Below are 7,217 nucleotides of genomic sequence, written 5' to 3'. Positions count from 1 at the left end.
TAGAGAAAGCTAATTTAATATGAAATTGCCAGTTTTAATCCATGCATACCTTGTCTGGCACAAATAATGCCTATAACTAAGGTTGTAATTGGATAAGGAAACTGAATAGCTAAGCTTTGAGCCGTACCAAGGAGCCCTGGTGGTTCAGTGGTTATTCCCTTGGCTGCTAACCAAAAGGTCTTCTGTCCACCAGCTGCTCCACAGGAGAAAGTCTGCTTTTGTAAAGATTACAGCCTTGGAAACTCTATGGCGCAGTTCTGCTCTGTCCTATAGGGCCATATTAGTCAGACTTGATGAGTTTTTTTGTTTGTTTTATTTTTGTTTTTGTTTTGGTATAAGCCATGCCTCAATAAAAAACAAAACAAAATCGACTGCCTCCAGTCAGTTGGGACTCATGAGGACCCCATGTGTTATAGAGTAGAACTGCTCTATAGGATTTTCCTGGCTGTCCGCAGCACAGGTAGGTAGGTGGGTTTGAACCACCAACCCTTAGGTCAGTAGTTGAGCACAAACTCTTCAAGCCACCCAGGAACCAATGTCTGCCTTATTAAAGGCAGAATGTATATTAACCAGTGTTTGAAGAGAATATGACTTGGATCTTTTGGTTCCAGTTTTAATTTACTTGCCAGTTTTTATACACCAAAAAGACTGCAGTTATCTAGCACGTTTTGACCTGGATTTAGTAGCTATGAAATGGATACCTACTACGTGCCAGCTAAGGAGCCCTGGTGACAAAATGGTTAAAGGCTCGCTGCTAACCAAAAGTTGGTAATTCAGATCCACCTAGCTGCTCCTCAGGAGAAAGACCTGTCGATCTGCTTCTTAAAGATTACAGTTGAGAAAACCCTATGGGTCCATTCTACACTGTCACATGGAGTCACTATGAGCTGAAAATTGACTCTTCTGGCAACTAAAAACAACAGCACGTGCCAACTACTATGCTAACACTTTACTTGTAAATGTTATTTAATCCTTTAAGCCACTTTGTGAGGTGGTATCCTCTTTGTATAAATAAGAAAGTAGATGGATTCAAAGAGGTTAAATTGGCCATGTGGTGAAGAAGGAAGTGATTCCCCATTCAGCTCTGAATTCAAAGTGTACTTCATCTTAACCACGATGCTACAGTCATTTGCAATCAGAAACTGTTGGGTCTAGAGTTTAGAAGGATTTTCTCCCCTCTCCTAGACTTTAGTTGACAACCCAGAATTGGAGTGTAGACATCAACGTGGAGGCTGAATTGAAGGACTGTTGCTGTGGAGAAGTAGGAGAAGGAGACTAATGTTCAAGACCAGGAAGAGTGCCCCGCAATCTCAATGTTGGTGTGAGTTCGTCTCCAGGACTGCTTGTAGGTGAAACTTCTTTTCAGAGGTCCTTTCAGTAGCTTGGAGTCGCTGAATGGTGCAAATGGAGGTTTGAGTCCACCCAGAGATACCTCAGAAGAAAGGCCTGGTGGTCTGCTTTCAAAAAATAAGCCATTAAAGACCCCATATTCTATATGTCAGAGTTCTACTCTGACACACGTGGGGTCGCCCTGAGTCAGAATTGACGAAAATTAGTTTTTGTTGTTTTGTTTTTGTTTTTCAGTAGCTTAGCACCAAAACACAATTGTTGTGGTTCTAGAATGGGAGAAGGGGTGTCGTGATGGCGATTCCTGTTCACTGAGTGTTTACTGAGAGACAAGCAGCAGATTACAACACCGCATTCCTAAGGGGTGTGGACTACCCTAATCCCATTTTCTGAGATTAGAGAACTCATCCCAAATCACACAGCTCTAATGGGCACATCTAGGTCTTGAATCCAATGCTGGAAAAACCCTTTGAAGGGTTAGGAGGTGGAAAGGTCCCAGACCCCTCTGCCTTCAGATAGCAACCATTGCCCTGTTTCCAGGAAGTCCAGGGAGTCAGTATGCTCTGTAATAGATTTGTGAGCCCCATGGGCACTGTTGATGGGTAGCTAATATCATTTGTGGACCTTTCCCAATTGAGCAGATTTCCCAAAATGATACAAAGGTAGTCAGGACACATTAGCAAGTTTTAGTGCAAACTGCCCTATGGAGTTGAGAAAATAAAAATTCTGTATCTGCTCCGAAAGTGAACCTGGGGGAGATAATCGGTACTGTGAAAGGAGAATTGGATAGCCTCAGGTCGTCTGTGAGTTTTCCAGTAACACCATAGGCCCTTTTTGTGTGATTCCAGGAGAAAACAGCAGGTTTGTGAAGAAAGATCCATCACAGCCCAAAAGGATTCAGCCTGAACTTAAACCACATCTGCTGTCATCCTGGCCTCACCCCGCACTCACCCCGGTTGCACCTGATCTCCGTCTGGGTTGCCCAGTAGGACAGCGGTGGAAGGGGCCACTACCAGCTGTGTGCTTACAGAGAATGCGTGCTTTCGTCCTCCAAGTTCCAGAGCTTTCTAAATACATCTGATCTGATACTAGCAGACTTCTTGTGTAAGAACTTTGAGCAATAAGATCAAGATTATCTTCCGAATATATTTTTATCTTTTTAATCATAAAGGACCGTCACAGGACAGTCTGAATTTTAACAATTGTGAAACATAGAAAAGCCACCCACTGCCATTGAGTTGATTCCAACTCATAGCGACCCTACAGGACAGAGTAGAACTGCTCCATAGGGTTTCCAAGGCTGTAAATCTTTACAAAAGCAGACTGCCACATCTTTCTCCTGTGCTTAACCACTATGCCATCAGGATTCCTTTAGAAAACTCAAGTGGGAGGTTATTTCAGAACAATAAATGTCCTCCACAAATAGAAGCAGTATGGGCTGTCTAATGAGCAAATCCTACATCATTAGAAAGTAAGTTGTTTATTCTGAAGTCTTGTATGCCTGTTTATAATGTCTGCCCTAAAACAACAGATGGTCTTTACAAGCAATGGTTTTTCTTTTGACTAATATAATCACATTTCTTTGCCTGACTGACCTTTTTTTCATCCTTAATGTACTTTACATTTCATTCACAGATAATAATGTTTTGACCCTAGGTATTTGTTAAGCAGTCGCAGCAAAAAGTAAATTTGCAATTAAAGAGCCCCCCCAACTGTCTTTGCACCCTCTTGCAGAGATACATGGCGCTGTGTGGTCTAACCCTCCATGGTAGCACTGTGACAGGGCCACCATCACCTCTTTCAGCACTGTGATCAAAACGCTCAACCCCACCAGATTTGTAATTATCTCTGGCAGGAGTCAATGACCCCCACAGACTCTAAACTGAATTGAAATTGAAATCCTAGAGTGGGCCTCCTAAGAAATGTCTGTTGTCTCTGATTTAGGGCCAGGGTCAGCTCTGTAGGGTCACTTACTTATTTTTTATCTGTTATAGGAGATGGGAGTGGGGTTCATAGGTATTGTGGTGTATGGCAGTGCAGCCTGATTCATACAAGCTAAACTAAAGAACCAGGGCCAAATGATCAATCCTGAAAGCTTAATGTCTAATTTGGCTGACATTTATGCATCATTATCAGATCAACTGGTGAGTGGCTTAAGCAGTCCAAAATTTGAAGCCCACTTTTTAACACCCTAGCTTGCTGCAAAATAGGGTAATGATACCTGTCTGATGAACAAAGGACTCAATGTCTAACAAATACTTACCATACTCCTTGGTTTATAATAGTACTCAGTAAATAGTACCTATTATTATTTTGCATGCTTTGCAGAAATAAGCACACAGCAATGACTTTTCAAAGCCCCAATTTATAGGCACCGGTTTTTACTTTATTATGTTCACTCTATACTGAAAAAAGCTGTTAAGCACACACCCCAACTCCGATTCTTCACACTATGAGAATGAGGAGAGACAAAGTATTGGAGAATAGTTCTCCACTTCAACTCTTCACCTTACCTTTAAGCTGAGAAAGCTAAGTTTAGGATCTACATAAGAATGTATTAATTAAAAAGTGGAGGTGCTCTAAAATCTAGTATAGCACCTGCATTTACTAATGATGGCCGTGTAAATTAGTACATTTTGTGACATCACAAATTTAGTGGTTAAGAGTGTGGGCTCTGCACCACGAAAAAAGAAAGTTACAGACCAACATCTCTCATGAATGTTTTGACACTAGGTATTCATTAAGCAGTCACAGCAAAAAGTAAATTTGCAATTAAAGATGCAAATTTCTTAACAAAATTCTAGCCGATAGAATTCAGCATCATATAAAAAAGATAATACACCACAACCAAGTGGGATTCATACCAGGTGTGCAAGGATGGTTCAACTTTAGAAAATCAATCAACGTAATCCACCACATAAATAAAGTAAAAGAATCACATGATCGTCTCAATTGACCCAGAAAAGGCATTCAACAAAGTCCAACATCCATTCCTGATAAAAACTCTCAATAAAATAAGTATAGAAGGGAAATTCCTCAACATAATAGAGGGCATCTATACAAAACCAACAGCCAACATCATTCTTCATGGAGAGAGGCTGAAAACATTCCTCTTGAGAACAGGAACAAGACAAGGATGCCCTTTATCACCACTCCTATTTAACATTGTGCTGGAAGTCCTAGCTAGAGTAATAAGGCCAGAAAAAGAAATAAAGGGCATCCAAATTGGTAAGGAAGAAGTTAAACTGTCCCTACTTGTGGGTGATATGATACTACACATAGCAAACCCAATAGAGTCCACGAGATTAGATTACAGCCTAATCTCTAAAATCTACAAGAAAACCCAACACCTCTACAACAAAAAGACAAATAATCCAATTAAAAAATGAGCAAAAGAAATGAACAGACACTTCACTAAAGAAGACGTTCGAGTGGCTAACATACTTGAGGAAACGCGATCACTAGCCATTAGAGAAATGCAAATCAAAACCACAGTGAGACACCATCTCATCTCAACATTACTAGCACAAATCAAAACAGAAAATAACAAATGTTGGAGAGGCTGCGGAGAGATCAGAACTCTTCTGTGCTGCTGGTGGGAATGCAAAATGGTACAACCATTTTGGAAAATGATATGGTGCTTCCTTAAAAAGCTAGAAATACAAATACCATAGGATCCAGCAATCCCACTCCTAGGAATATATCCTAGAGAAATAAGAGCTGTCACATGAATAGACTTAAGCACACCCATATTCACTGCAGCATTATTCACAATAGCTAAAAGATGGAAACAAACTGTAGTATATACACACAATGGAATACTACGCAACAATAAAGAACAATGATAAATCTGCAAAACATCTCACAACATGGAGGAATCTGGAGAGCATTATGCTGAGTGAAATAGGTCAATCACAAAAGGACAAATATTGTGTGAGACCAGTATTATAAAAACTCATGAAATGGTTTACTCAAAAAAGAAACAATCTTTGATGGTTATGAGGGAGGGGAGGGATAGGAAGGGAAAAACACTAAACAGACAGTGGTAACTCTGGTGAAGGGTAAGACAGTACACAATACTTGGGAAGCCAGCACAACTTGTGCAAGGCAAGGTCATGGAAGCTCCATAGACACATCCAAACTCCCTGAGGGACCAAATTACTGGGCTGAGGACTTTGGGGACCATGGTCTATGGGAACATCTAGCTCAATTGGCATAACATAGTTTATAAAGAAAATTCTACATTCTACTTTGGTAAATAGCATCTGGGGTCTTAAAAGTTTGTGAGCGGCCATCTAAGATACTCCACTGGTCTCACCTTGTCTGGAGCAAGGAGAATGAAGAAAACCAAAGACACAGGGAAAGAATAATCCAAAGGACTAATGGACCACAACTACCACAGCCTCCACCAGACTGAGTCCAGCACAACTAGATGGTGCCTGGCTACCACACTGACTGCTCTGACAGGAATCATGATAGAGGGCCCAGGACAGAGCTGGAGAAAAAAGTAGAACAGAAGTTTCAAAAAAAAAAAAAAAAGAAGAAGACCAGACTTACTGGTCTGACAGAGACTGAAGAAACCCTGAGAGTATGGCTCCTAGACACCGTTTTAGCTCAGTACTGAATTCAGTCCTGAAGTTCACCCTTCAGCCAAAGATTAGACAGGCCCATAAAACAAAATGAGACTAAATGGGCACACCAGCCCAGGGGCAAGGACGAGAAGGCAGGAGGGGACAGGAGTGCTGGTAATGGGGAACCCAAGGTCGAGAAGGGGAGAGTGTTGACATGTCGTGGGGTTGGCAGCCAATGTCACAAGACAATTATGTGTATTAATTGTTTAATGAGAAGCTAGTTCTGTAAACCTTCATCTAAAGTACAATTAAAAAAAAAAGAAAGTGTGTGGGCTCTGGGGCCAGACTTCCTCGTTTTCATCCTTGCTCCACAGCCTGCTAGCTCTGTGACCTTGACCAAGTTAGTTAACTTCTCTGTGCCTCAGTTTCCTCATCTTTAAAATGTAAATAAGCAATACCATCTACCACCTAAGGTTATATGAAATATATACGTTAATACATATAAACTACTTAGAACTGTTCCCCCATATCTTAAGTATTCAATAAATAATAATAATTGTTATTGAAAAGTACTTTGACAGTAAGTAGGAGGAACTTAGACCTGGTTGGTATCTGGGAATTGCACCTGAGAAATAATGCAGAAACATATTCGCTACTGTTATAGAAGCTAAGGGTACAGGCTTTGGAATCAGTCAAGTAAGGGTAAAGCACATTTTAAAATATTTATTTAAACCGAGAATAAATTTATGGATGTTAGATCCAAAAGAAATCCTCAGATGCTAGGATTGGGGGGTGCTATAAGCTTTCCGTAAGCCTTTAGAGACACATTGAGAAAAAGGATACAGGACTTAGTTCTGATCCAATGTAATCATCCTTACTCCTTATCAGTTTGGGAGTCCAAAGGCAATATAGCTGGAGAAAGGAACTTCATCCAAGCCCGAGAGAAACAAAGTGATATGATAGCAGGGAAGTGGTGAGAGGCAGGGAAGTGGTGAGAGGCATCAAGGCAAGTGAGGATACAGATAAGAAAATGAGTGACAAGGTCAGAGGCCAGGAATATCTGAAACAAGTCACAAGTGCATAGCATGGGCTATTTCAGGTCAGGACTAGGGCTGAGCATCGCAGCATAGCAGGCTCAGTTTCATGGGGTGCTATTTGATGTTGGGCAGAAATGCATTTTTTTTTTTTTTTTTTTTTAATATTGTACTTCAGGTGAAGGCTTACAGAACAGATAGTTTCTCATGTAACAGTAACACACATGCTGTTTTATGACATTGGTTAACAACCCCACAACATTTT

This window comes from Trichechus manatus, unplaced genomic scaffold (assembly GCF_000243295.1).
Source record: "Trichechus manatus latirostris isolate Lorelei unplaced genomic scaffold, TriManLat1.0 scaffold00123, whole genome shotgun sequence".
In the NCBI taxonomy this organism is placed as follows: Eukaryota; Metazoa; Chordata; class Mammalia; order Sirenia; family Trichechidae; genus Trichechus; species Trichechus manatus.
The sequence above is the reverse complement of the archived record's forward strand: the minus strand, read 5'-3'. Positions refer to the sequence as shown.